The 26,785-nt window shown below is 53.1% G+C and overlaps 1 protein-coding gene across 1 annotated transcript in view; it reads left to right on the top strand.

Moving 5' to 3' along the window:
* The first annotated feature begins 16,210 nt into the window (after nt 1–16,210).
* Nucleotides 16,211–26,785, top strand: part of FRMD6 (FERM domain containing 6) — a 41,893-nt gene continuing 31,318 nt past the window's right edge. Inside the window, exons 1-2 of the mRNA XM_051772166.1 lie at nt 16,211–16,482; nt 16,701–16,773. The gene's annotated coding sequence lies outside the window, so the exon portion shown is untranslated. The remainder of the gene's footprint in view (nt 16,483–16,700; nt 16,774–26,785) is intronic.

Here is a 26,785-nt window from a genome sequence, read left to right as displayed (position 1 = left end):
TTCTTCCCCCTGACCAGGAGAAGGGTCCACGAGCCACCAGCGAAGAATTAATTGGGCAAATCATGAGGCACTTTGGCTGCTCTGAGCAAATTATGGCTCATCAAGGAAAACTCCCCAAAAACTCCTTTCCCACAGCACTGCTGCAGGGACGGAACTGGGCTGTGAGATGAGCACTGGGGGGTATCTAAAGCATGTTTTTGGGGGGGATTGTCTTATTTAGGATGGTTTTGAGGTCAGATCTCCTGGGGGGGCTCATTCGAGTGAGGACCGGGGGGTCTGGTGACCCCTTGGACAAGAGCCTGCGGGGATGTTTTCCGTGGGGGAGACCACGGAGTGGGTCTGCAGGTGTGTGCAAGGCAGAGGACGCTCCGGGGCGGAGCGGTGCCGGGACAGGCGAGGTGCTGGGACAGGCAGAGCCGGCTGAGCCGCTTCCCACGCCCGCACCGAGACACCTCCGAGGCAGCCGCGGGCTGGAGGCAGCACCGAGGGGCCACGGGCGTTCCCCTCCAGCTTCTTTCTCTGCCTGTCTGTGGAATTCACCTCGGTTTGAGTTTATCCGGGAATCAGCAGGATGCGCCTGGGGCGTGCGATGCCTCGCTTGGATCCCCCCACTCCACCCCATAGCTGAAGCCCAGGGAAACCCCTCCTGCCCCACCACAGCCCAGGGAAACCCCTCCTGCCCCACCACAGCCCCCTCAGGCTCGGGCAGCGCTGGGACCACGGAGGGCATTTCCCTCCCTACATTCCCAGGTTTTGTGCACCGTGTCTGGGTGGGGGGCTCGGAGATACCCCCCGGCTGGCAGAGGGTGCTGGTGCTCTCTGGGTGATTGCAGCCCCCCCCCAGCTCTTTTGCCAGCCCTTTCTATGTCCCTTTCCTTCCCCCTGTCCAATTTAAGGACAAAGAGAGCTCCCAGGCAGCCCTGTCCCCTGCTACCCGCCTTCCCAAAGACTCAGAGTCCTCATTCCCTGTATTTTCGTGCAGCACCTAGCACGTGGTTCCTGCTCCAAAGGAGGAGAGAGAGTCCTGGAACAAAGGGAGGTGGCACTGCCACATCAGGTGACATTTGCCAGGAGGATGCTGGAGGCAGTGGCATTGTGGCCATTGGGACTGATCCACAGGCAATGGCACTACAGTCTCCACTCCAGCTCTGCAGGGAAGGTGGCTGATGCCAGGGAATCATGGCTAGCACAGCACCCCAGGCTCTTTTCCTCCACGTGGACAAAATTAGCTCGTTTTCTTCCAGAAGACAGGGAAGAAAAAAAAAAAAAAAGGGGCAAAGCAAACACCTCTGCCTTTGTTCAGGGAGACAAGGACCACAGCCCGCTCAGATGGAATTTATTTTGTGCTCAGTAATTCAATCCAGCCGGGCTCAGGATGTGGCCAGGAGGGTTGAGCCAAAAAATGCAAGTTTAAAGCAACTAAATTTTATGCTGTGTATACAGTTAAGTTTGGGGTTGGCCGAGACAAGCAGTTTCCATGGTTTTTGCAATTTCTGTTGTAGCAACGAGCTCCTTGTGCAATGGAAGGGCTGGGGAACGTGTGGTCCTCTGGAGAGGGGCAGGAGGGAGCTGGGACAGCCTGGAAAGAAGACAGGGCTTATCAAGATGATTTATCCTGTCCTGACAGCATGACCCTTACTGGGGACAACATGCTTGGCATGGGTGAGAATGTCCCTGTGGTTCTGGCCCAGAAAGGGTTGGATGCTTTCCTCCAAGTCCAGTCCCTCGACTTCCAAATGCCTCCAATGCCACGAAAAGCTTCTCCCAGTGCTGGAATGTGGCTGCTGAGCCACGCTGTCCCTCACTGAGTTGTCCCTCTCCCTGCCATTAACATTTTTATCTGAGGGCTGGAAAAGCTGAGCGTTGCTGAGCCGTAGCCCAACAGCTGGGCTGCAGATGTGGGAAAAACCCACGCCAGCCTGCAGCATCCATGTGTGTGTCCCTGTCCCCTCCAGCCTCCCCTGCCCTCCATGCACATCCCTGAGCAGGGATCATCCTTAGTTTTCACAGCACCTCCGTGAAGCTGCGGAGCCGCTTTGCAACCCAGCCTGCAATCGAAAAACATGAAATCAAACCCAGGCGAACCCCCAGCGCTCTCAGAAATAACACATTGTTTTCCCCTTGACCACGGAATTATTATTTCAGCTGGGCCAGCTCGCTCAGACCAGCCCTGCTCATCCCTCAGCCAGGCTTTTGGCAGGAAGAGCTCCGTGTGCTGCCTGGTGGGAGCTCAGCGCTGCGCTGCCTGGAAGGGCACCAGGGCCTGGGCAAAGCAAACCTCTGCAGGGAGGTTTTCCTGTTGATGGCATCAAGTGGCCCTTCTTGCTTGGGGATCATTCCCATAAAACCGCTGTTCTTTCAGGAAGCTGATCCCAGTGGCCCGATGGAGCCCAGAGCACAGCCAGTGCCTTGGCCTTGATTTATCCCTAATCCAGTGGTGGGCTGGATGGGATTCTGCTCCAGCTATGCCCCATGCCTTGTTTGTTACTGTAATCAGAGCCAGTTTACAAAAATATTATCAGTTTATCAGGAACGTTCAGGAATGAGCCCTCCAGCCACCCACAGCCTTGGGAGCTGCTCTCCAAACCCTTCCTTCTTTCTCTCGGGCTTTGCACTTTTGCCTGCAGAGCACTGTCCTGCTGAAGTTAATAACAGACTAATTAATCATCGAATCATGGAACAGCTTAGGTTGGAAAAGCCCTTTAATCCTCCCAGCCCACCCTGTCCCACTGCCAAAGGCTCACAGGAGTCACTCAGTGATGGACACTTCACCTCACATGTCCAGCTCGAGGGCTTCCCGGTGGGGCTCCTGTGAGTTCAGCAACCCGGCGGATTTCTATCCCATGAACTTCTCCAGTGTCCTCATGAACCACTGGCATTCCTGGTGTTCTGTGGTAGGGAGCTCAGCAAGTCAAATATGGGCTGTTTGGGGACCCAGCTTCTTTTGGGTGCTGTGAAAAGGGTTTGATGCCTGCTTGGTCCTGTGTCAGCAGTAACTGGACATGGCTCCTAATTCCTGAGGCCACTGAGATTCCACAACTGCTGTTGCCTTACCCTGCAGCCTCAAGTCTCCTTGGGCAACACAGAGAGCTCCTTGGAATTGTCCATCCTTTCCCTGCTCTCCCCACCTTCCTGCACTGTGCCACCCGGCCCTGGCAGTCCCAGAGCTTCACTTCCTAATAAAACCTCGTCTTTGGGGTTCCACCTGCTCCCGCCCTGATCCATGTCCATCCTGACACCTGGCACTTCCCAGTGGGACAGCTCCTCCAGGAAGCTTGACCTGCACCTTTCTTTGGCCTGGAAAGACTCACAGTGTGCATCGAAAGTGCCTGGTGTCACTTCAGAGGCTGTTGTTGGCCACGTGTCACGAGGCAATATTGGGATGCAGGTGTGTTGTTTCAGCCTCTGGCAAAACCTAAAGGTTGAGAGAACCGGGATTGTTCAGCCTGGAGAAGAGAAGCTTTGGGGTGACCTAATTGTGGCCTTCCAGTACCTGAAGGGAGCTGACAAGAGAGCTGGAGAGGGACTTGGGACAAGGGATGGAGGGACAGGACAAGGAGGAATGGCTTCAAACTGACAGAGGACAGGGTTAGATGGGATATTGGGAAGAAATTCTTGACTGTGAGGTGGTGAGGCCCTGGCACAGGTTGCCCAGAGAAGCTGTGGCTGTCCCTGGATCCCTGGAAGTGTCCAAGGCCAGGTTGGACGGGGCTTGGAGCAACCTGGTCTGGTGGAAGGTGTCCCTGCAACACGAGGTTTGTTGAGACCCCCCCAGAGCTGCCAAATAACAGATTGCCATGGGCTGGCCTGCAAACTGTTAACACATTAATTAAAAGAAGAAAAAGGAGTTGGTCCCATTAAGCTCCCCATCTGTTTTAATTATCCACTGGAGCTCACAGAAAGCTTTGTACACACTGTAATTGCATAATTAAAACGAGCTGTTGGGAGATAGATGGCACTGAGATGACTGGCGAGAGGAAAGCAGCCCTTGCTCCTGCTCTGCTGCCACTGACGAGCATCATAATTAAGAAAAAACGGTAAAAAGCACCCCTTTTTGGGCTGAGCTTAACATTGCACAGATCCTGCTGAGTTCTGAGAGCTTTCTGAGGGTGTTTGTGTCATCTCCACCCCGAGCAGAAGCAGTGGCATCGTTAAGCCCCGCTTAGCTGACAGGGGGATGAAAAGCCCGTGTGCTGCTCCGAGATGTGAACAAACCGTGCAAATCCTGAGTTTCCAGCCCAAATCCCCACCTGGGTGCATCTCACCCCGTTTCAGGCACAACCCACTGCGTTGCAGCTCCTCTCCTGCCTCGTGCCCACGGGTGGGGAGGAGCCCAGCAGAGCCAAAGTGGTTTGTTTGGCAGCTCCCAAAGCCAGGCTCGTTCAAAGGGGGCAGCACATCCAAAGCCCAGCTGGTTGCTCTTGGGACTCGGAGTGGGCTGCCTTGTTCTCTCATGACAGGAGTTTCAAAATCAAAACATTAGTCTTGAAAAGAAAAAAAGAACAACAAGCACAACAAACTTCCTGTGAGCAGCAGTGGGAATTCTTCACATGTTTTGGGAGGGGGCTGGTTGTTTGTGGGTTGGGGTATTTCTCGTGTTTGTGGTATCAAACCAATCTTCTCACGTCTTACATCTCGCTTTTCCCAGCTCTCTGCTTTTTCACATTCCCTGCAAACTTAATCTTTTGGATTAAGACATTTATTTTTCTGACATTAAATTTCAGGTCCGTGCTGAGAAAACACGATGAAGTCACGGCAAGTCCTGAAAACTGGAAAAAGTCCTTCTGGTTGGAAGACCTCCTGGGACAAGTCCCTAACGAGGAGGGGATCCAAAATATGAGCATTCACGGATAAAATATGACTCCTGCAATCTGCCCCCACTGGATCAGGTCAGTAATGAATTCATGACACAGAACATAATTAGAGCAGAACTCTGTAGCCAGCCAGAACCTCTCAACACTTGGAATGTCAGCTCAGAGACACATGGATTGCTCGGGAAGGTCTTCTGGAGCCAAGGTAAACTTTGGGGGATTGGGATTGGAGCAGCAATGTCCTGGTACCAGACAGTCAGCTCAGGGCAGCACCTCCTCTTTGGAATGGACATGATGGATGATTTCTGTCACATCCTATCTCCCAGGGGCTGGTATTTTGTTTTAAAAGCAGTTTTCCTGGCAGAAAGTTAAGATTTCACCCAGGCTGAGGTGTTTTGCAGGAACGTGGCTGACCCTCCTTGCGAGGGCATGTTTTGACGTTTCCTTCGGGGACAAACTTCCCTCTCCGTGAGCTCTTTTAATCAGAGCTGGAATAAAAGATCCAGATTCGTCCCAGTGTTCGGTTTCTCTTTGGAAAGTTGTTTCCTGGCAAATTTCAGGATGTTTTTGAAATGAGTTTGAAAACATGGAGTACACTCCCAGCAATCCTGGCAGGCGGCAGCTCCCGACATCCTACGGCAGAGCACCCAAGGGATGGGGAAAAACCCTCCACCTGCAACAGTTCATTCATGGGCCTGGCCCAAGCAAACCCTCTCTTGCAAGGGATGCTTTCCCCTCTGTTTTTTCCTCTCCTGGAGTTTTTTTCCAGAGAAAACCTGTCACTGGTTCCTCAGCTCTGCAAAGGGTTACGCTTCACATGTGGATGTGGCATTTGGGGACATGGGTTAGTGGTGGGCTCGGCACTGCTGGTTAATGGTTGGACTTGATCTTAGAGGGCTTTTCCAACCTTAATGATGCTGTGATTCTAAGGAGAGGGTTGGGAAGCCTGTGGTTTTTGGGATTGTGAGCCTGGAATTTGCTGAAGGGGCTGGGTGGGTATGGGTGACCGGCTGGGATTTACCCAAGCACACGGTCAGGCTGATGCTTTGTGAGCCAGGCCCAAACCTGCTGCCTGCAGACACCCGTTTCTCTTCCCATTTCAGGATGGAAGTCCGGGATTTAAGGCCTGGAATCAGAAATAAAGCCCAAGCAGATGCCACTGCCAGCCAGCACGACTGACTCAGCCCAACTGTGATCCTGAGGGCGAGATCATCCTTTAACTTCCCCACCAGGAGAACCAAAACCAGCAACTTGCAACCCAAATCGTGCCAAAGGGAGCGTTTTCCCACTCACCACACCGTTGGACTGTGCAGGTCATTGCTACAGGATGCTGCTTCCCAATTCCAGCCCCAGGAGGCTCTGGTGACGTGGGGAAGCTCAGTCGGGTGCAGGGGCTTCATCTTGTCCCTCTTTTACAGCCTGAGATCCTGCTGCCTCCGTGTTTCCTTTGTTTCTCATCATTGAAGAGGGTTGGAGAGCTCTACAGGCATTTTTAACTCCTTCAAGTGAAGTCATGGATACCTCTTGGGAAACGCAGGGATTTATATCTTTCCAAGGTCACGGAAAACATCATGAATTAAAGGAAGGAAATGGGGTCATGGTGGCAAACAGGGAGTCAGGGATGCCCAGTCCTGGATGCAGCAACACACACTTCAGGGTCCTGAAGCTCCCAGAGGGCAGAAAAAACACCTGATGGGCATTTTCCTAGAAATCCCACAAGTGCATCCCTGTCTGCCACGTCTGGACCTTCAGATGGATTGCCAGTGTGAGCAGTGACCCTGTTAGATACCACTTTTGGGACTACAGGGAAGTACCAGGAAGGGAGTTGGAGCCCACAGCCATGCCAAGCACTGGATTCCAGTGAGTGATGCTCATTGGAGCATCCAAAATTATGGATGCTGCAGCTGAAGCCCCAAACCAGCAGTTAAACCCCTAAACAGAAGCTTCCAGATGATCCATCCTGCAGCCACCCCCGAATCCCAGTGGTCTTCCCAGGCTGGGTTTCCTTGTCTGTGTGTCCCATGGAAAACTCCCAGCCCAGGATTGGGAAGTAAATTTCATGGATGGCTGAGCTCAGATGTGTTTTGCCACAGGCCTGGTACTATGGAAAATTAGGGTGCAGGTCTCCTCTCCTTTCTTCTCTCAAGCACACTTTGAAATTAATTGAGTGAAGTGTTGGAGTGAATTAATTGCCCTGCCCTGGGGGAAAAAAATCCAGACAGATTTTTCTTTAGAACGCACAGAAATAGGACTTTTTAATCCAAAACTCTCTTTGAGGCATCTGGAGTGTGCTGTTTGCCAAACCAGGGCTCGGTTTTGTCGGCTGTCGCAATGGGAATTCTGTCCTGGATGTCTCCCACCACTGGTGTGCTCTGTGGTGGCCTTCCCTGGAGAGCAAAACGTGGCAATTCGCCCCAAATCAACTGTTCATGGATCAAAATAGTGAAGCATCTTTTGGGAAATCTCCTCCACCTGGAGAAGGTCTTTTGGGAAGGGCCATCAGTAGTGACTAAAATTCTATTGCTCCCTGAATATATGAGTATATGAATACGTAAATATATGAATATAAATTGCCATGATCCCCACAGCCAAATAAAGGAGCCAAAAACGCAGAAAGAAGAATTAACCAAGACTGAGGGTTGATCAACATCACAGAATCCCAGAATGGTTTGGGTTGGAAGGGACCTTAAAGCTCATCTCATTCCAAACCTGTGCCATGGGCAGGGACACCTTCCACTAGCCCAGGTTGCTCCAAGCCCCATCCAACCTGGACTTGAGCAATTCCAGGGATCCAGGGGCAGCCATAACTTCTCTGGGCAACCTGTGCCAGGGCCTCCCCACCCTCACAGGCAACAATTCTAATGAGGCCCTCAGGATTCTCACAGGGTTTATTAATTGGGGTGTTGTTTTTCTATTAACATGAATGAGCAAAAGAATCCCAGAGAAGAGGAAGAAACAGGAAAGATATGGATACTTTCGGTGAAGGGGCCAAGCCATAAAACTGGAAGGATGCTGGTGCAGGGGGTCCAAACCAACTGTGTTTTAGAGTTCTCCAAAAAAAAAAAAAAAAAAAAAATCAGATTTTTGAGGGATTTTTATTCCACTGCTTTTACAAAAGCTCTGAAAAAGGCTTTGTCTGGACCCACCCAGAACTGCTCGTGGGACCAGCGCCGAGTTTTTGCTTCTGGCGTCAGTTCGTTGTCCCTTTTGTGCAGCAATTTTTCTTCCCACTGAGGTCAGCGCTGAACAGAAAGCGCTGGTTGTTTGGAAGCAGAGAGTTCCATGTAGAAAAACATCCAAATGAAACATTTCAGTGCTGGGAAACCTTCCCTCCCACCCACCCTGGCCTTGCTCGGTTCGCTGTGTGGAGCAGCCCTCGCATCGCGAGCCCGCAGCACGTCCCTGTCCCCCTGCTCTGTTTGGGATATGAGGCACCTTCCCACTGCATATCCCTCTTTCCAAGCATGGAGATACAGCGTGTTCAGCTTTGTGGGAAGCCCAGCGAGGTGGTTTTTAATGGAAGTGAAGGTGACACCTTGATTTTCCTTCCCGAGCTGAAAGCAGGTGTCAGCCACGCTTGGCAGGTGTCGCAGAGGAAAACGAAGCCATTGGGCTGGAATTGTGACAGCTCAGATATCACTGCACTGAAATTGTCCATCCCCCTGGAATAATACAGGGCAAACAATTCCCAGCCCGTGTTTGCTGGATGGAGATCAGACAAGGAGTACAGGCTGGCTGCGATGCCGGCGGCACGGCTCTGCTCCGGAGGGACATTCCTTCATGACACCCAGAGCGCTCCTGGCTGTGTGCTCCTCACCCTCAGGACACTTCTGCAGAGCCCCTCTCCAGGCATCTCCTCGGTCTGGAGCCCGTTCCAGATGCAGGAGGAGCTGGTTTCCCACCCCGGCGTTGCTTTGAAGTTGTTCTCCCTGGATTGCACTTGTTGGTCACTGCCCAGTCTGGCGCAATCCCCCTGAACTGGTCTGGCTCCTTTCCCTGCTGGGACAGTCCCAGTTGATTGCAGGATTTCTCCTGGTGGAGCTGGGTGTAGATATTCCATTGCCATTAAAGGTCTGGTTTCCTTCTCTCCAAATGCCAGTGAGCTCCAGCAGGACAAACCTCCAGAGTGCTGGCATGTACAGATCCACCCCTTGTCCTCCCTTGATGATCCTTCTTCACACCCCATGCTCTTGCCTTGCCTCCTTCTTCTTCTCCATGTCATCCACAAGAAAACAAAGGGAGGAGATAGAATTACAGAATCACAGAATGGTTTGGTTTGGTTTGGTTTGGAAGGGACCTTAAAAATCATCTTGTTCCCACTCACCTGGGTAGGGACCCTTTCCACTAGGCCAAGTTGCTCCAAGCCCCATCCAACCTGTCCTTGAACACCTCCAGGGATGGGCCAGCCACCATTTCTCTGGGCAGCCTGTGCCAGGCCCTCACCAATGTCTCCTGGTTGTCTCCTGGATGTGTTATCCCTCTGCAATGACCTGGACATCACAGGGCCACCGACCATCCAGGGGCTGAGGTGGCTCATCCAGGATGTGCAGGGCACGTGCACTATCCCGTCAGCCAGGCCTGCTGGGCAATCTCAAGCACTGTGGGTTGTTCCTGGCGAGCTCCTGGCAGCACTGGGGCTTTTTGGGCTTGGGAGCAGCTCTGGAACAGCAAAGAAAAACACATTGTTAATGATGCTCCTCATGGAAATGGCAGCTTCAACCCCAAATTGCAGCTCCAGCCTCCAGTGTGGCCCTGCCCAGCTGTGTTTCCCAGACCACAGGCTGCTTGGAGTTCTGTAGTCTTCTCTAGTTTGCTTGTTTTTCTTCTTTAACTACTGCCTTTACCAGCCCATTTCAGTGTTGCAGCTTTCCCCAGGTGAAACCTTCAGCGCTGCCTCTGCTCCCCATCGGAGCCAAAGCCAACAACCCTGTGGGAGCAGGATGGGTCCCTCCATGCCACATCTCTGTGCCCTGTCACAAGCCAGAGCCATCTGGCAGAGTCTTCTGGGGCTCTCAGGATGCTGAGGAATTCAGGATGTTGGGGAGCTCAAGATGCTGGGGAGCTCAGGATGTTGTGGCTCTCTGGATGCTGGGAAGCTCATGAGACTCTGCTGATCTCCTGGACAAAAAAACAATGGGGCACTTAGGGACATGATTTAGTGGTGGACTTAGTGCTGGGTTAACACTGGACTGAATGATCTTAGAGGTCTTTTCCGACCTCAGTGATTCCATGATTCTATCAAACACAACTTGGGGAGCTCATCCTTCCCTAAAATCTCCATCCCCATCCCATGGCATGTGTCACTTCTCATAGTATATCTCTTCTATGAAATACATGCTTAGATCAAAGAGGGAAACCTCGAAACCAGACAGAAAATTCGGGGAAAAAAATGCTTTGGAATGATCTCCTTGATTGTGTTTCCATCATCCTCCCATACCAGCTGCAGCACAGAGGGGGGGGAAATGTAATAAACTGTTTAAAAAGCCATATTTCAAGTTAACTAACCTTTTCTGATGCTCCAGAACAGCCTGTGCTGGGCTGAGCCGGAGTCTTGGAAGAGAAGTGAGGGGTTGTTCTTGCTTGGTCTGAACTGGTTCGTTGAGTCATGCTCTTAGTTAATCCCTGGCACCGGCACAGCACGATCCTGCTGGAGGGGAAAAACTCACTCAGGGAAAGTTCAAGCCGTTCGTGCTCCTCGGAAGGGGCCGAGCAGACAAAGACTTCTTGTTTCGCAGGCGGGGGAAGAGGGAGGCGAAGAAGGGTGAGGGATGGTGGGATGGTGCTGGAGAAGAGGCGGATTTGGGATGCCTGCCCACGGCGTGCAGCCCCAGCCAGCCGGGACACATTTTTGCCATGCTTGAGCCGTGCCAGGAGGAAGCATTCCCTGTGCCGGAGGGGTGCGTGCCAGGATGAGACAAAGCTCAGGTCTTGGAAGGGTAGGAAGAGCAGGATTTGGGGAGGAACATCCTCCAGGGGTCCCTGGAGAAGAGCCCGTCGGTGGGTCAGGGTGACACAAAGTGCGGGTCTTGGAAGAGTGGGAAGAGGGTCTGGGAAGGAACATCAGGTCCCTGAAGAAGAGCCATTAGTGGTTCAGGGAGAAGGTGGGATGGGAAGAGGTGCCTGATGTGTTGGAGGTGGACAGGCTCTCCTGGGTAGCCAGTTGGATGGATGCTCCATTGGTACGACAGCTCAGAGCATGCAGAGGCCGGAATGTCCCTTCAGGATGGGCACAAAGCATCTCCCTTGGGAAAATACTGCAGGGACTGTGTGTGCAAGGCTCAGCTCGCTTGGAGAGCCACCTCCACCTCTCCCACTGCCCCATGTCCATGCAAGGAGAGGAGTGGCCACTGAAGGACCCCTGTCCAGCACACACATCCACGCTGAGCCGAGCTCAGGCACCTCAGGAGGTCTCGACAGGTCAGGGCTGTGACGGGACACGTGGCACAGCTTCAGGCAGACCATCCTCCTCCTCCTCCTCACCTCCACTCCTGCCAGCAAAGGGTGGCAGCGAGGGAAATGCCTCCTGCTCTGCTGGCTGACATCTAGGGCTCCATTAGAAAGGCAAAACTGGATTAATTAGGGTTGCCTCCAAGGTGACCGTTGAGCCAGACGCTGGTGGGTCTCCGGGGAAGATCTATTAGCTCGTGCTGTGGAGGATCACAGGAGCTATTAGCCAAATGTGATCTAATAAGCAAATAAATAATCTGCAAATCAACTGCAGCTCTGACAAGTTCCTGCATTTACAGTGCCCTGGAACTGCTCAGGGCAGTGAGGTTGGGTAATTCCTCCTGCCTCAAATTCAAACCTGTGTTGCTATAAGAGGAGCAAACCTGCAAAAGCCGTGGGAGGGAGGGGAAGGGCTCTGTGAGCAGAGCTTTGTACCAGCAGTTCTCCCACCCACCTCGTGCTGCTGCCCCTCAGCCCCTCGTGCTCCTGGATAAGGGAGTGTGTTGGTGACCAGCTCTTGTCCTCTGCTCCAGCCCATCCTCTTCAGCACAACTGTTCCCTGTGGATTGAACACAGCAAACCGTGGGTGAACTCTGTTTGGGCAGGGGATAATAATTAAATTACATACACCATTATATAATATATAATATTATACAACCCATAAAACCATGCCACTGCACCTTATATTCTCTTTGTCCCCATATTGTCCCTCTCATCTCGATGTCACTGATCATCTCAGTCTGCACCGACTTCTCGATCAGCTTGGAGACAGAGTGAATCATTAAAGCCAGTTTGCATTGGCTTGCTGCTGGAATATTCATAACCTTAAATCCTTACTCAGCTTTAAGCCAGGTTTCCACATTTCAAAGGGGTGTTCTTTCTTAATCCCACCGAGCTTCTTGACTGAGCCTTCCCCGGTTGCCTCTGCTGGGAAATGAGGCCGTTGTGTGGCTGCGAGCACGAGCACAGAAATTGTGTTCAAACAGAGTTTGGATTTAACAGATGAGAGAAAGAGTGAAAATTTTCTCTTGGAAACTGGAAAATCAATTCCAAGACAAGTTTCCATTCTTTGCTGGGAGGGTGGTGAGGCCCTGGCACAGGTTGCCCAGAGAAGCTGTGGCTGCTTCGTCCCTCTATTTGCTCAAGGCCAGGTTGGACTGGGCTTGGGGCAACCTGGGATAGTGGAAGGTGTCCCTGCTCGTGGCAGGGAGTGGAACTGGATGGCCTTTCAGATTCCTTCCAACCCAAACCATTCTGGGATTCTCTGATTGCTCTGCAGCAAGTCTGCCTGGTGCATCTCGGTGTGTCTGCTCGGGCCAGTCAATAACAAGGATTTTCCCAGCGTGGAGAACAGTTACAGCCTGAGCAACCAGTCCTGCATTTTGGAATGGTCATCTTCTTGTTGAACCAAATAACCCCCTTCTGTGGGGTAATTCATCTGAAGAGCCAGTTGGATGGATGAGATCCACCTTTCAATACACTGTTTTCTTTAAATTTGTAGCTTAGATTTCAGCAGCATCACTCCACTTCATGGAGGTTTTTCATGGAATACAGCTGCCTCCTGGGGTCTCCTCACCGGTGGTTAATCCTTTAATGTGAGCTTTAGGGATATCCTATGGAGCTTGGGTTTTAATGGTGAGTTGAGGAGCCTCTCCCTGCTTTTGTTAAGGCAACATTACACCTGGATCTCCTTTCCCTGCCTGCCAGAGCTCACATCCTGGTTTGTGCCAATTTTCTCTCTTTTTTTCTTTTTTTTGTGGTCACCAGCTGGCTTTGAAACGGTCCAGCTGCACAAATCCCCGGGAAAAGGGGGAAACTTCATCCAGCATCTCCCACCTGCAAGGCATTGGGTTCCTTGGAGCCTTTTGCACTGCTAAAGATGAGACTCGGATGCTCTTCACACCAAGGAGTGACACGGAGCTGGTTCCTCTGGTTAATTAAATGTCTGCTTTCCTGGGCTTTCCCTGAAGTGCAAATTCCACCCTGCTGCATTGCAATGCTTGGTCACCTATGGAGTGAGCAGATGTCGGGCTGTGATGGGGTTTGCAAGGATTTCCAGGGCTTCAGCTTCATTCTGCCCTTCTTGGAGTCTGTTCCACGGCTTTTGGGCAGGAAAAAGGGTTTAAGGAGCTCCTGACACGTTGGTCCTTGCACTGGGCTCGTTTCCTTGCGCACAAGAGAGAGAAGAAACTGCAGCAGAGCACGGCTGGATTGCAAAAGGTTCTGGATTTCTAGACCAGGGTCAGCACAGAGCAGACACGATCCCCACAATCCGTGGGACAAGAGACCCTGCTACAGCCACCAAAGCCTCCTGGGATGGTGACAGAGGCCACCACCTCGACTGATGGAGCTGTGGAGGGAGATCAGCCGGCCCTGGGAGAAACTCTTTCCCTCTTGCCGCGGGGTGGCTTAATTACAACCCCACTTTAGCAGCTCAGGGGCCCTTTGATGTGGGGACCCGGCGCAGGTATCTCGCAGAGGAGATGTCTCCACATCAGCCGCCGTCTAGACTCCCCGGGCAGAGAGGGCCAGCTGGGAGGGTGTGACTCAGCCCAGTCTGCATCCCACCCAGGGTGACTCCCAACCCAGTGAGTGACGAGGAAATTGCAGCCCTGAACGGAGGCCACGGGGCTGAGACGCGCCCGGGAACCGGCTGTGCCCCGGGCACGGGGAGAGCTGCTCCGCACGGGCAGGGCTGGCAGGTTGCTCTGCCTCCTGTGGCTGCTCCCTGAATGCTTCCCAATCCACTGCATGGGCTGCTTTCCCTGGATTCCAAGTTATCCCTTTGCATCATGAATGTTCGAGGCCACCTTAAGCGTCCAAGGCCAGGTTGGACAGGGCTTGGAGCAACCTGGGATAGTGGAAGGTGTCCCTGCCCATGGCAGGGGGTGGAATGAGATGGTCTTTAAGGTCCCTTCCAACCCAAACCATTCTGGGATTCCATGATTCTATGATTTTGTGCAATGTCCAGTGCTACCACCCCAGTGCTGGACATTTGTCCCCCAGTTCCTCTGGATGAACAAGGTCCCCACCAGCCAGGGACAAGCTGTGCCCGGGTTCTGCACAGTATGGGGTGAAACCATGCCTCAATTGGAGCCTGGGTGTCACCAGAATAGCTCTTGGCAGGCAGTCAGGCTAATTAAAGTCCATTTAGGGGAAGGAGCTGCCTTTCCCATGGCAGGAGGAAACAGCTTTGTGGGCTCTAATAAGGTCAGGGAGGAAGGCATGGACGTGGTCATGGATACAGGGACGCTGCTTGTTAAGAACCTTCAGGGGAGGAACCACTTTGTCCAATTACCTGGAAATACGGGAACATTTCCTGGCTCACACCAGGGAGCTGTGAGCTGATGGTCTTTCAGGACATCAGATGTACAGACAGCACAGCTCCACCAGCACCAGCAAGGTCCAGCACAGGGACATGAAGGGAAATGCTAAATAAATGAATAATTTTCCTTTATTCTCCAGGGTCACAGGGCCTTGCTGTCTCTGCCCTTCTTCCACTATAAGGCTGTTGCTGCAACTGTCTGAAGCCATCCAAGAAATTCCATGGATGCACAGGAGTGAAGCGACATGGGACCACAGGTCCTGCAAAGACAGGGAGGAGGAGCAGAGGAAGGGTTGATAACTTGGCCAGTGACAAAAAACAGAGAATCATGGAATGATTTGGGTTGGAAGGGATCTTAAAGACCATCCAGTTCCAACTCCCTGCCATGGGCAGGGACACCTTCCACTAGACCAGATTGCTCCAAGCCCTGTCCAACCTGGCCTCAGACACTTCCAAGGATCCAGGGGCAGCCACAACTTCTCTGGGCAACCTGTGCCAGCCCCCCCCCCACCCTCCCAGCCAGGAATTCCTTCCCAATATCCCATCTAGCCCTGCCCTCTGGCAGTGGGAAGCCATTCCCTCTTGTCCTGTCACTCCAGACCCTTACCCCAAGTTCCTCTCCAGCTCTCTTGGAGCACCTTTAAGCACTGGAAGGGTCTCTAAGGTCTTCCTGGAGCCTTCTCTTCTCTGGGTGAACACCCCCAGCTCTCCCAGCCTGTCCTTACAGGAGAGGAAGCATGCTTCCCAAATCCAGAAGAGGCAGACCAGTGTCCCTGTACATCTGGCTCCTGTGCCAGCAGCACCTTCCCTACTTGGTGTTTTTCCCACTTTTGATCTTAAGAGACAAATAAAAAACACCTGACAAGCAAATGACACCGTTCCCTCCCAGCCCTTCCCCACCATCTGCAGAGGTGAGGGCAGGGAACTGCTCCCTCCCAGCTCCTGCCCCCGTGACCTTTGGGAAAACGCCACAGCTGGAAGCCAAGAAGCCATTTCATCCCCCAGCCTTGGTGGGCTTTGGGTTTGGTGTCCCTCAGCCACAGACCAGCCTCGCAGGAGGCTCTGGCTTTCCCACAATGGCTTTCCCACTTTTCCTGGGGGAAGGGCTCCGTTTTCCCCCAGCCTGCCCTTGGAAGGTTGGCTTAGCCCAGACCCGGATTTGTGTCTCCCACCACTCGCCGCTCCCCCGATAAAGATCCATGTGAAACTCGTCTCGCCATCTTTCATTAGAATAAACCAATTAAGCAACGCTGAGGAACCTCAGATCTCCAGGCCAGCTCGGTCAGTTGGTGTATCCATGTTTCCAAAGCATCTTCTCCCTCTGCTTACCCTCACATCAAAGGGAGCCAGGGACCAGCCCTGTCCTCGGAGCTGGCACAGCACGTCAAGAGATTTGGGAAACAGCTGATTTAATGCCGAGGAAATTAGTAACCAAATGAGTCCTTAGCCCAACGGCTCCTCTTCTTGATCTTGGGAAAAGTGGTGTTTAAATTCTCTATCTCATGGTTTTAGACTCAGGAAATGTGATTGCACATCTGTCATTATTTTACTCTTCTGTGTTGATGGCTCATATTAAGCAAACCACATTCCTGCATCGCTTAGTAATCTCTGCTGTTCCCTTCCCTCGCTGAGGAGACAAGTCCCAGCTTGACATCAATATCCCTGTTGATCACAGCTCCTCTGTTAACCAACCGGCAGAGCTGTGGAGACACCGGCTGCGGGGAGCGTTCGCACCACCGACCTCTTTTCTCCACCTTTTCTCCACAACTTTGCAGCCTCTTTTCTTCTGAACAACGTTTGGGCGGAGAGCAGGAGGAGCAGAGCGAGATCCAAACCCTGCTGAGACCCATGTGTTTCTCGGAAAGGTGGTCCAGCCTTCCCCCGTCTTCCACTGAGCAGGTAAGAACATGCGCTTTGGGGTTGGACACCAGTCAAAAAGGGCAGGTCCTTCCAAGCAGAGCACAGTTCCCAGGGATCCTGGTGCCTCACCAGCCCAGGAGGACGTGGAGAGCCCCACGGTCCCACTGGCTCCCATGGGAGGGGCTGGAGGAACCTGCCTTGAAGCATCCCACCTCTGCAGGGACACTGAGCTTTCCTTTGGTGGCTTTATCTTCCAGCTCTGCTGAGCTATCCCCGAGCTTGCCATGGAGCTGCTGGAGGAACCTGACTCATAAATGTTCCCAACACCAGGTAGGAAAACAAGGGCCTGTTTTAATGGCGTTGGGCCGTGGAAGGGAAAGGGAAGGTGGGGCAGAGGGTGATCTGGTGCTGGTGGGGCCATCTTACCTGGCTCTCATCCCAGATGTGTTGACTTAGAAGTGCCTGTCCAAGTGTTACCTGTGGCTTGTGAACAGCTCTAAATGCTTCCCAGCTGCTGGAAGAGCTCAGCAGAGGATCCCAGGGAAATCATGGTGTCAGAAAGCTTTGCCTTCTCCTGGTGAGGACACAGTTGGCCAAGAGTTGGCAGCCGTGCTCCTCGTGGCCGTGCTTTCCTTTATCACGGCATTTTGGCACGAGAGCTGTGCCAGGAATGGTGAAGATGCCTGGGAATTCTTGTGGAGGATGATGTGGTCTTGGGAAAACCCCAAGCTCCTGGTGCAAGGCCGTGTGGTTGGATCTGCTCCTTTTTTCCGGGGTTTTGTTTGTGATCTCTGTCAGTGCCGGCACCAAAGCCCCAGATTTTTCCCATCCTGGTGAAGGGTTGGGGTGGAGGAATGTGCTCCCTGTCCACAATCCCACCATGTTTGTGCCTCCCTGATTTCTGTGGGAGAAGTGAGGCTGGGGCAACATCGCCCTGTTCTCCTCAAAGTGCCTCGGAGGTGAATCCTTTTGGTTCAAAACAACTCCTTTTGTTCTCAGCCACGGGGAATCGGGAGCGTTTTCCCCACCAACCCCTACAGGACAGGCAGGGAAAGTCCCAGCAAAGGGGGACCAGAACGAAATGGTGGTGGGAGTGGGAGGGCAAGGCTGGGTGTGGGCAGGGAATGGGACCACTCCTTGCTGTGGGAGGCTGGGTGGAGGTCCTGGGGGCACCTCTGCTCCCGCTGCTGCACCCCAGCAGCTGGGAGGAATCCAATTCCCTTGGCACAGGGCATGGAGGGCTCCACCTTCCACACCCACCCACCCGAGGGTGCTTTGGGCACTGGGTGATTGCTCTGCCTTAGGGTCAGGGGGAGCGATGGCAGGTCCAGGTGGTGGTTGTTTCCAACAGCTCCTGCTGCCATAACCTGAGGAATGGGCTGGGATTGCTGCACTACCAAGCTGCCTGTAGCCTTTGGGTTTATACAGGCATGCATGGCAGCTGTTCCTTGGGTGTTTTTGTCTGGGATCCCCTCTGGATTGCCCAAACCATGGTGATGTGGAGAGCTGATGCTCAGGCTTCCTGCCGGCTGTTGGCAGACCGGGTGCCTTGCTGGCCATCCCATAGTGGTTCCTACCCCTCCTTGAAAGCCTGGTTGCAATGGAGGATCCTCCCAGCTGCCCCATGGGGACCCTGTTTCCCCAGGTAGGAGGCTCCCCTGGATGCAGTGCTGGGGCAGAGAAAAGGATGAGGCACCCCGTGGTGGTCCAGGGGCAACGAGAGATGCCCACGGTGCAGACCTGACCCACTCCCTGCTCGTGGCTGCTCCAGTGCCGCATCGTGCCGGACCTGGGACAGGATCAGGACTTCCTTGAGCTCTTGGGACATCTAAAAATAGTCTGCATGATGGGGGTGCTATTTTTTTCTGGACTGGTTTCGCCCAGGTTCCTCGTGGAGCCTCCCTGAGGAGCAGCAGTGTGGTGCTGGGTGCACCAGGTCACACAGGCTGGGGATGGGGGTTCAGGAGCACTTTGTGTCTCGTCGCTGATCTTTCCTGATTTAAAATCATCTGCAAGGTGGAGGTTGGCACTGACACTGGCAAACTGCTGGAGTGATTCCAGAGGAGACCATGAAGCCTCTTCAAGGGCTGGAGCACCTCTTCCATGGAGACAGGCTGAGAGAGCTGGAGGGGTTCACCTGGAGAAGAGAAGGCTCCAGGGAGAGCTGAGAACCCCTTCCAGGGCTTAAAGGGGCTTCTCCAAGAGAGCTGGAGAGGGACTTGGGACAAGGGATGGAGGGACAGGATGAGGGGGAATGGCTTCCCACTGCCAGAGGGCAGGGTTAGATGGGATATTGGGAAGAAATTCCCAGCTGGGAGGGTGATGAGGCCCTGGCACAGGTTGCCCAGAGAAGCTGTGGCTGCCCCTGGATCCCTGGAAGTGTTCCAGGCCAGGTTGGACGGGGCTTGGAGCAACCTGGGCTAGTGGAAGGTGTCCCTGCCCATGGTAGGGGGTTGGAATGAGATGAGCTTTGAAGTCCCTTCCAACCCAAACCATCCTGGGATTCTATGGAACTCCTCTGGACCCAGTGAAACACAGGACCAGGCACTCTCGGCGGGCAGAGCAGCTTGGGAGGAGCGTCTGCAGGACGGCTCTTTTTAAACAATTAAGAGCTTCTCCAGCTCGTTTCCTTCCATGCCCTCGCAGAGCAAATCAGCTTAATTAGTAGTCCTAGTGAATAATTAATTTTCTCACATTTTTTTCTGATGGCTCCTTTAACCCAAGAGGGCCTGAGCTGCTCCAGCACGGCACGAGCTGCTGCTGAGCGGCTCCAGTACAACCACAGCTCAGCCTGCTCTCCTGTGCCTGCAGACCCCAAGACCCACTTTCTCCCTTATGGGTGACGGAAATGGTCCAAAAACGGCTTGAGAGGGGAGCAGTGGCTTGGAGCAGTTTGCCATGCAGTTTTCCATCCCCACCATCCCATGGAGGTAGATGCAGTGTATTGATGCCCTAACACAGCATGGATGCATGGCCTCAAAACCTGTTGCCCACCTTGATCAGCCAACTACTAATAGAGGGGGTTTTGAGGCTCCAAAGCCGTAAAAATCAGGTTTATTTTCAGCTTTGCCCCTGCTTTTAATAACAGGAGGGTCTGCTGTTGTTCAGACCTGAGCAGAGAGAGTTTAATTAGTACTTGGGTGCCGAGGATGTAAATACGGACTCGGGGAAGCAGCGAGGGTTATTAAAGCAAAAGACTGTAATTGCTGTGCCCCTCCCTCTCCATCAGATTTTCCTCTTGCTCCGGTTTGGAGAGGACTGGCTGATCCAGTCGGGCTGTCTCTGGCCATGGGTTGAAGGCTCTCCCCAGGGAACCCGCTGGCAGGGAGGGGGGAATATCCAGCAGCACCCACCCAAGTCAGGGCTCCTGTCACTCCAGCACACAGCAAGGAGGGAATGGCCTTTATCCAGGCAGGAAAACACTGTAGAATGCCTTGTTTTTCGCATGGCCACACAGAGATGATTGCAGTTTGATGAGCAGGACAAGAATCTTGGGTGGGTTTCCCATGGGGACATCTTTTTGCCATCAAAGAAACTCCCATCCCAGCTGTAAACAGCCTCTCTCTTGGATGCAAACACTCCCGCGTTGTTTTTTTTTCTTCTTCTTCACTTCTATCTTTGATTTCATTTAATAATGGATGAATTATCAGAAATATGTGCTGGCTGGGAGCCCAGGTTTTTGTCAGGAGGCGAAAGTCTTCAGGAACGCATCGGTTGAAAATATTTTGAGAGAGAAAAAAAAGAGAGAGAGAACAAACAGAATAAAAAGGAAAAAAAAAAAAAGGCAAGTAAGCCTGCGCAAAAGCCTCCGGGGAGTGGGAAAAAACCAACTCGACTGCAGAAGTTTTTTACTCTGCCTTTTCCTTCGTGCCTGTGCAGGGAGTAGGACTCCTCTCACCGAACTCAGAAAGCACAGCGTCAGCTGAGCGTGGTCAGAGAGGGAAGACGGGAGCTTTGTCCCCTCTGGAGGAGCAGAATCTCCTCCAAAAACTCAGGCACAGGCTGCTGGAGGTGGGGGTGCGGGGCGGTGACGCCGCCCAGCCCCGGGCGATGCTCTTGACCACATCTAACCCTGTGCCCCACTCCTCGCCACGCACCCACACTGCGCATCCCCCGCCGTGCCCGTGCCCCGGGGCAGCAGCACCCAGGGAGCAGGGAGTGGGTGCCAAGGGGGAGCCGGAGCCCGTGGGGTGAAGCAATCGCGCCCAGTCATCGGGCAGGAACGAGGAGAAGCAGAGGGAAGGCAGCACCTCCCCGCCGGCGTGCGCCGACACGCCGGGCAGCGCGGCCCGAGGCACCGGCACCGCTCCGGCTCGGGAAGGAGGGCATGGCTCAATCCATCCCTCCGGAGCCTCCAGTACAGGCTGGGCAGGGAAGGGATTGAGAACAGCGCCGAGGAGAAGGACTTGGGGGTGTTGGTTGGTGAGAAGCTCAGTGTGAGCCGGCCATGTGTCCTGGGGTCATCCCCCAGCGTGAGCAGCAGGTGAAGGGGGGGATTCTCACCTTCTGCTCTGCTCTGGTGAGACCCCCCTGCAGAGCTGCCTCCAGCTCTGGGGCTCCCAACATCAGAAGGACGTGGAACTGCTGGAACAAGTCCAGACAAGGCCACAAAGGTGCTCCGAGGGCTGGAGTACTTCTGCTTTGGAGCCAGGTTGAGAGAGCTGGGGGTGTTCAGCCTGGAGAAGAGAAGGCTCCAGGGAGACCTGAGAGCCCCTTCCAGGGCCTAAAGTGGCTCCAAGAGAGCTGGAGAGGGACTTGGGACAAAGGCCTGGAGGGACAGGATGAGGGGGAATGGATTCCCACTGCCAGAGGGCAGGGTTAGATGGGATATTGGGAAGGAATTCCTGGCTGTGAGGGTGGTGAGGCCCTGGCACAGGTTGCCCAGAGAAGTTGTGGCTGCCCCTGGATCCTTGGAAGTGTCTGAGGCCAGGTTGGACGGGGCTTGGAGCAACCTGGTCTAGTGGAAGGTGTCCCTGCCCATGGCAGGGGGTTGGAATGAGATGGACTTTAAAGTCTATTCCAACCCAAACCATTCTGGAATTCTGTGATTCTGTGATCCCTTTGGCTCTGGATGAGTTTGCTGGCTTTGGAGTTGGTCTCTGGGATCCCAGCTACAGTGATAACATCAGCTCCTCCCACAGCCACGGTGGGTTTGGCTGCGTGAAGGAGGATTTCCCACCTGCCCTGCATTTGCCTGATTTTAAGGTGAAAACAGGGATACAGGGAAATGTGTTCCAAAGCCTGAGTCCATTCAAGCTGCTCCCTCCAGCCGGCAAATCTGGCTTTGCTTCCCTCTGGAAAGCGATTTCTCTCCTGCAAAGAAAACAGTGCCCACGTGAAGAAGGTCCCTGTGGGATCCTCGGCCCTGGCAGGTCTGGGATCAGTCCCTGTGTCCCAGCAGTGTGGCTGAGGCAGGAGATGTGCCAGATTTCATCCCACTCCTCACAGCCTGACTCAGAGTGAGTCAGCCCTCTGGATTGCTCTCCTGCTGCCCTGAGCCAACACAGCATATTTATTAGTTAATTAGTTTTCATTTCCTCCTCCTCTCCTTCCCTCCCTTTGCAGGGAGCCCTCTCCCCACTCTTGCCTGCAAAGCTGACTTTGGGGACCTCCATCCCATAAGTATCCACACCACCCCCTCCCAAAAGCATCACCCTTCCCACAGGGACACTCTGGGACATCAGTTCTCGGTCCCCTCTCCATTCAGTGGGTGGCACTGGGGACACATCCCACTCCCAGCAGAATATCCCGGGGTTTCTTCCAACCTTTTCCCACCAAAGACCCACTTTTGGCCCTTCAGAGAACCTCAAAAATGTCAGGTTTTGAGTTATTTTTCTGGCCATTATTTGCTGGCAGAGGGACTGGTGTGCGCCGAGACACAGGAAGGGCGCAGGCTGTTATTTTGACATCCCAGAGAGTTATTAGCAGACAGGGAAGCGTGTTCAGGATTGCAGGGAAGAGAAGGAATGCTCGGTGGTTTGCAAACATCTTGTCCCCAGGGCTGGTTTCACTCCGTTTCCGTGCTCTTCGTGGACTCACAGAATCCCAGAATGGTTTGAGTGGGAAGAGAAATTAAAGATCATCTCATTCCAAGCCCGTCATGGGCAGGAATGTCATCCACTAGATCAGGATCACTCTTCCCTGCTTTCTGGAGATTTTATCCCTTAGGAAGTGGCTGAGCAGGACTGTCACCCATGAAAACCCAAAAAAACTCTGGGATTTAGCTAAAAACCTGGGATTTATCTAAAATCTCTCCAGCTGCTGCTGAAGGAGAGGGTCTGTCCCCCACTGGGATTGGGATGGGGATAGGAATGGAAATGGGAAGGGGTAGGGATGAGGATGGTGATAGTAACAGGAAGAGGGATAGGGATGGGGATGGGGTGAATATAGGGATGGGAATAGGGACACAAGGATAGGGATGGGGATGACCATAGGGAAGGGAATGGGAATGAGAACAAGGATGGGGATGGGAATGGGGATGGGAACAAGGATAGGGAGTTGGATGGGGTGAGGATAGGGATGGGGATGGGAATAGGGACAGAAGCAAGGATAGAGATGGCAATCAATATGGAGAATGGAATGGGATCAAGGATGGGGATGAGAACCAGGATGGGAACAAGGATAGGGATGGGGATGGGAATGGGGATGGAAACAAGGACAGGGATGGGGATGGTCATGGATAAGGAGATGGGGATGGGGAAGAGAATGGGAATGGGAACAAAGATAAGGATAGGGATAGGAATGGGGATGGGAATGGGGATGAATCAGGGAGGGAAATGGGAATGGGAAGAGGAACAAGGATAGAGATGATGATGGGAATGAGGATGGGAATGAGGATAAAGATGGGGATAGGAATGCAGGTGGAGTAGGGATGGAAATGTGAATGAGGACATGAACAAGGATAGGGGTGGGAATGGGGATGGAAACAGGGATAGGGAAGAGGAAGGGAATAAGGATGGAAACAAGGATAGGGACAAGAATGGGCACGGAGAGGGAGATGGGGCAAAAAGGGAAAGGGAGCAGCCTCCTGCCCGCATTCCCACTGCCTCACTGGCTCATCCAGCTCCAGTAATGAGCAGGTTGCTGCCCTCGGCTCCCCCACCTGGGTGGGGAGGATTTTTCCAGCACTGAGGGTTGGCAAGTGAGGCATAAAGAAAGCAGACAGGAACAAGGAGGTCATTTTTATCCCCATGAACTGAGCAGTGCCATTTCACTTGGAAAATGCATGAATTACCCTGCTGTTTCCCTGCTCCCTTTGTTCTTCCTCGTCTTGTTTCCCACAAGAGGGATGGAGAGACCTGCAGGAGCTGGGCAGTGTTAATGGGGCACGTTAGATCTGATAGGAATCAGGTCCATCTCTATCTCATCTCTGCTGGAAAAAAAAAAATCTCATTTTCTTTGGCTTTGCTGATTAAAGTTTAATTACCTCGAATGCAAATGATTCATCAAAGGAACACAGATTATTTTTTTTAAAGAAGTTCCTGGGTAGCCTGGGAAGGAAAGTGTTTATTGAGGTGTTCCCTGAGCAGGGTCTGTTCAGTGTAAGGCAAAACATTTGGGAAGAGGCAGGAAAAGAAAAAAAATACCTTTTACTTCATTCCCAAATGACTTTCCCCTCCGTGAAAGATCTCCCTGAGCACTTGACAGCATCACACGGCCCATTGCACGAGTGACTTATATTTTCCTGGTCTCCAGGTCTGCAAACCTATTGCTGGGAGTTGTCCAGGCTGTGGAAAAATGGGACCTTTGCTGGTTTTCCATGTTCTTTGTGTAAGTTCATACTCTGGGAGATCTGATTGCAAAACCAGCCCTGGAGTCAGGGAGGCAGAAGTGCAGGTGTTCCCACTGCACTCTGAGTGCCTCTTCTTTTATTTTGGGGTGTTTAATTCCTTTATCTTGCTTATCCTTCCCAAAGATGCCTCTTTAAACCCAGAGCAAGACTTGCTGGGTGGCCAGCAGTGTTGTCAGGGCTGGTATGAACTCCCTGCTCCTCCAAAATTAAAAGGAATGGCAGTGTGGGAACACAGCTTGGAGTATAACCAGCCTCTAAGTGCTATGCAAAAGCACCTCAGCTTTGTATCCTGATGGATTTAAAGGGCTGAGCATCGCTGAGGAGGGGTTGCCACCACCGTGGCTTTTACTTAGAAGCCCAAGGGAGCTGGTCCTGCTGGGATGGGGCTGTGGAGGGGAAAGGATTGCTCCAAACAGTGCTGCCTGGAAATAGAAAACGAAATAAATGATGCTGTGTTTCCTGCCCTTCCCAAACCACCCCCGTGCAGAATTTCTGAAGCCTTTGGAGGGCTATGGGTTGACCCTGTGCTGCTTGTCCAGCTTCTCCCCAGTCTCCTGCAGATGGTTGCAGGAATGAGATGCTCAGAGGTTGCCACTCCCCCCCAGTAATCCCAACGTGGGGGCCATGGATCCACTGGCACAAGGATGCTGCTCCCCACACAGCAGTGGGAGCCTCGGGGTGAGGGGCAGCCAGGCATCCATCCCCCAGGAACCAGACACTCCTGAGAGCAGATAAAAGGGATGGGGCTGGCTGCCTGCCTGTGGAAAATCCCAGCTCCCTCCTCAGGGCCCAATCTTCTCACCTGGAGCTGTTTGCAGTCTCTTCTCCCCCATTAGCATAAGCAAAGCTAAGCTGGCTGGGTGCTGCCGTGGCTGCTGCTCCTGCTGCTATTTGAGGCTGTTTTTAACGTCCTTCCCTAGTCTCCCAAGGCACCTGGAGCAGGAGCAGCAGCACTCAGGCCAGCCTGGCACATCACAGCCTCCAGCATGGGCAGACAGACACGTCCCAGTGGCCTTTCATCAGCTGGGCACCGGCGGGCTCAGCCCTGCCTCGAAGCTGTGGCTGCCATTCCATGGGTCAGCCATGGAAATTCCAGTGCCAGCCATTCCCTGGGCTGGCAGCTCATTGCTGGCTGCTGTGGGAATGATCCTCTTGTATCCCTAAACACTTGCTTTTCCAGCTCATAGCATAGAAAACTGCATAACCCAAGCCCCCAAGCACCACAGCACTTTGCTAATGCAAAGGCACTAAAATAATCGATCTGCTGGTGTTTGTAGTCCATTTGCATGATTCAAAGACATTATTAATTGCCAATTAGTCATCAAGCAGGACTAATGGCACCTGGCACGGGTGGAGAACATGCAGCTGGGGCTCTGCAACTGGAAAAACACCCCGTGCTGTGTAATTAAAGGTCTTCTCCACACTCACCCCACCCGGCTGGCCCGGGCACTTCTGTGGGAAACTTCCCACACTGCTGGGAAGGGGCAGCTCCAGGATGGGATGCTGCTGGTCCCACAGGTGTGTTATCCTTTCCTGCTGATGCTGGGATGGCTGGGAAGGAAGGCCCCTCTCCATGGCATCAGGGCCAGGAAGGAGCAGCACAAACCTGGGAGCTGGTAGGAGCTTGGAGCGATCCCTGTGGAGGTGATTGGAGCGTCTGAGGGATGGGATGAGATGAGGTATCAGCTTAGGCTGGGTGTGAAGCCTAATACAGGCCTGGTATTCCTCGTGCAACAGCTTAAGATCCAGTCCTGCCATAAACACAGCCAGGGGAATGTGATAAATCCCATCCGGCTCCACAGGCAGGGCCGCTTGCTGAGCTCGGCGATGGAGAAATGGAAAAGGCCTTTTCTGCCTTGGAAACTGGAATGAATATCTCTGAAAAACAGGGATTTATATTTGGGAAAACGTTCTGTGAGCATTGTTTTCTCTGCTTTGTTTGACTGATCACCTCCTAGGAGCGCTGGCTGGGCAGATGCGTGTCTGCAGCAGCATCCCATATTCCTGAAGAAATATTCCTGTATTCCTAGGAAAGCCTCAGCCATGGGGCATATTGATTCCTGGAAACGCTGGAAAGAGGGGAAAAACCCCACCATGGGTGAGGGTGGATGAGGAGGTGGCATCAGCCTTCACCCCAGGGTGAGCTGTTTTGGCAGAGCCAGGGGTGCAGCCTATGCCAGGCACAGGGGTCCTGGCTGTTCCAGGGAATGCTGCAGCTCTTTCCTTACATACAGAGCACAGAATTTGAGTTTTATGACTTTTTAGTTTTATTTCTGGGGGCTTTCTGGTTTGTGGGTGATGAGTTGGAGCAGCTGGTGCCAGGGTAGCCCTGGGGACCCCCAGGCTCTCCAGAGCACTGTGGTGCTGGTTAGAGCCATCAATTCCTGTTCTCACAGGCCAAATCCTTCCCTTTTTCAAGACTGATCATGGATGGGGTGATCAATTATGGGGGAGTGGGGAAGGCAGAGCTGCAGAGAGGGGCTGTGCACAGGATTGACTCCTGTATCCCGGGGAGGAGGATCCATCCCAGCAATGATGCCCAGGAGAGCT

Source organism: Manacus candei, unplaced genomic scaffold (genome assembly GCF_025592945.1).
Source record: "Manacus candei isolate 608988 ecotype Guabito, Panama unplaced genomic scaffold, ASM2559294v1 h1tg000150l, whole genome shotgun sequence".
In the NCBI taxonomy this organism is placed as follows: domain Eukaryota; kingdom Metazoa; phylum Chordata; class Aves; order Passeriformes; family Pipridae; genus Manacus; species Manacus candei.
Note: the sequence above shows the minus strand (reverse complement) of the source record. Positions and strands in the feature narration are given on the sequence as shown.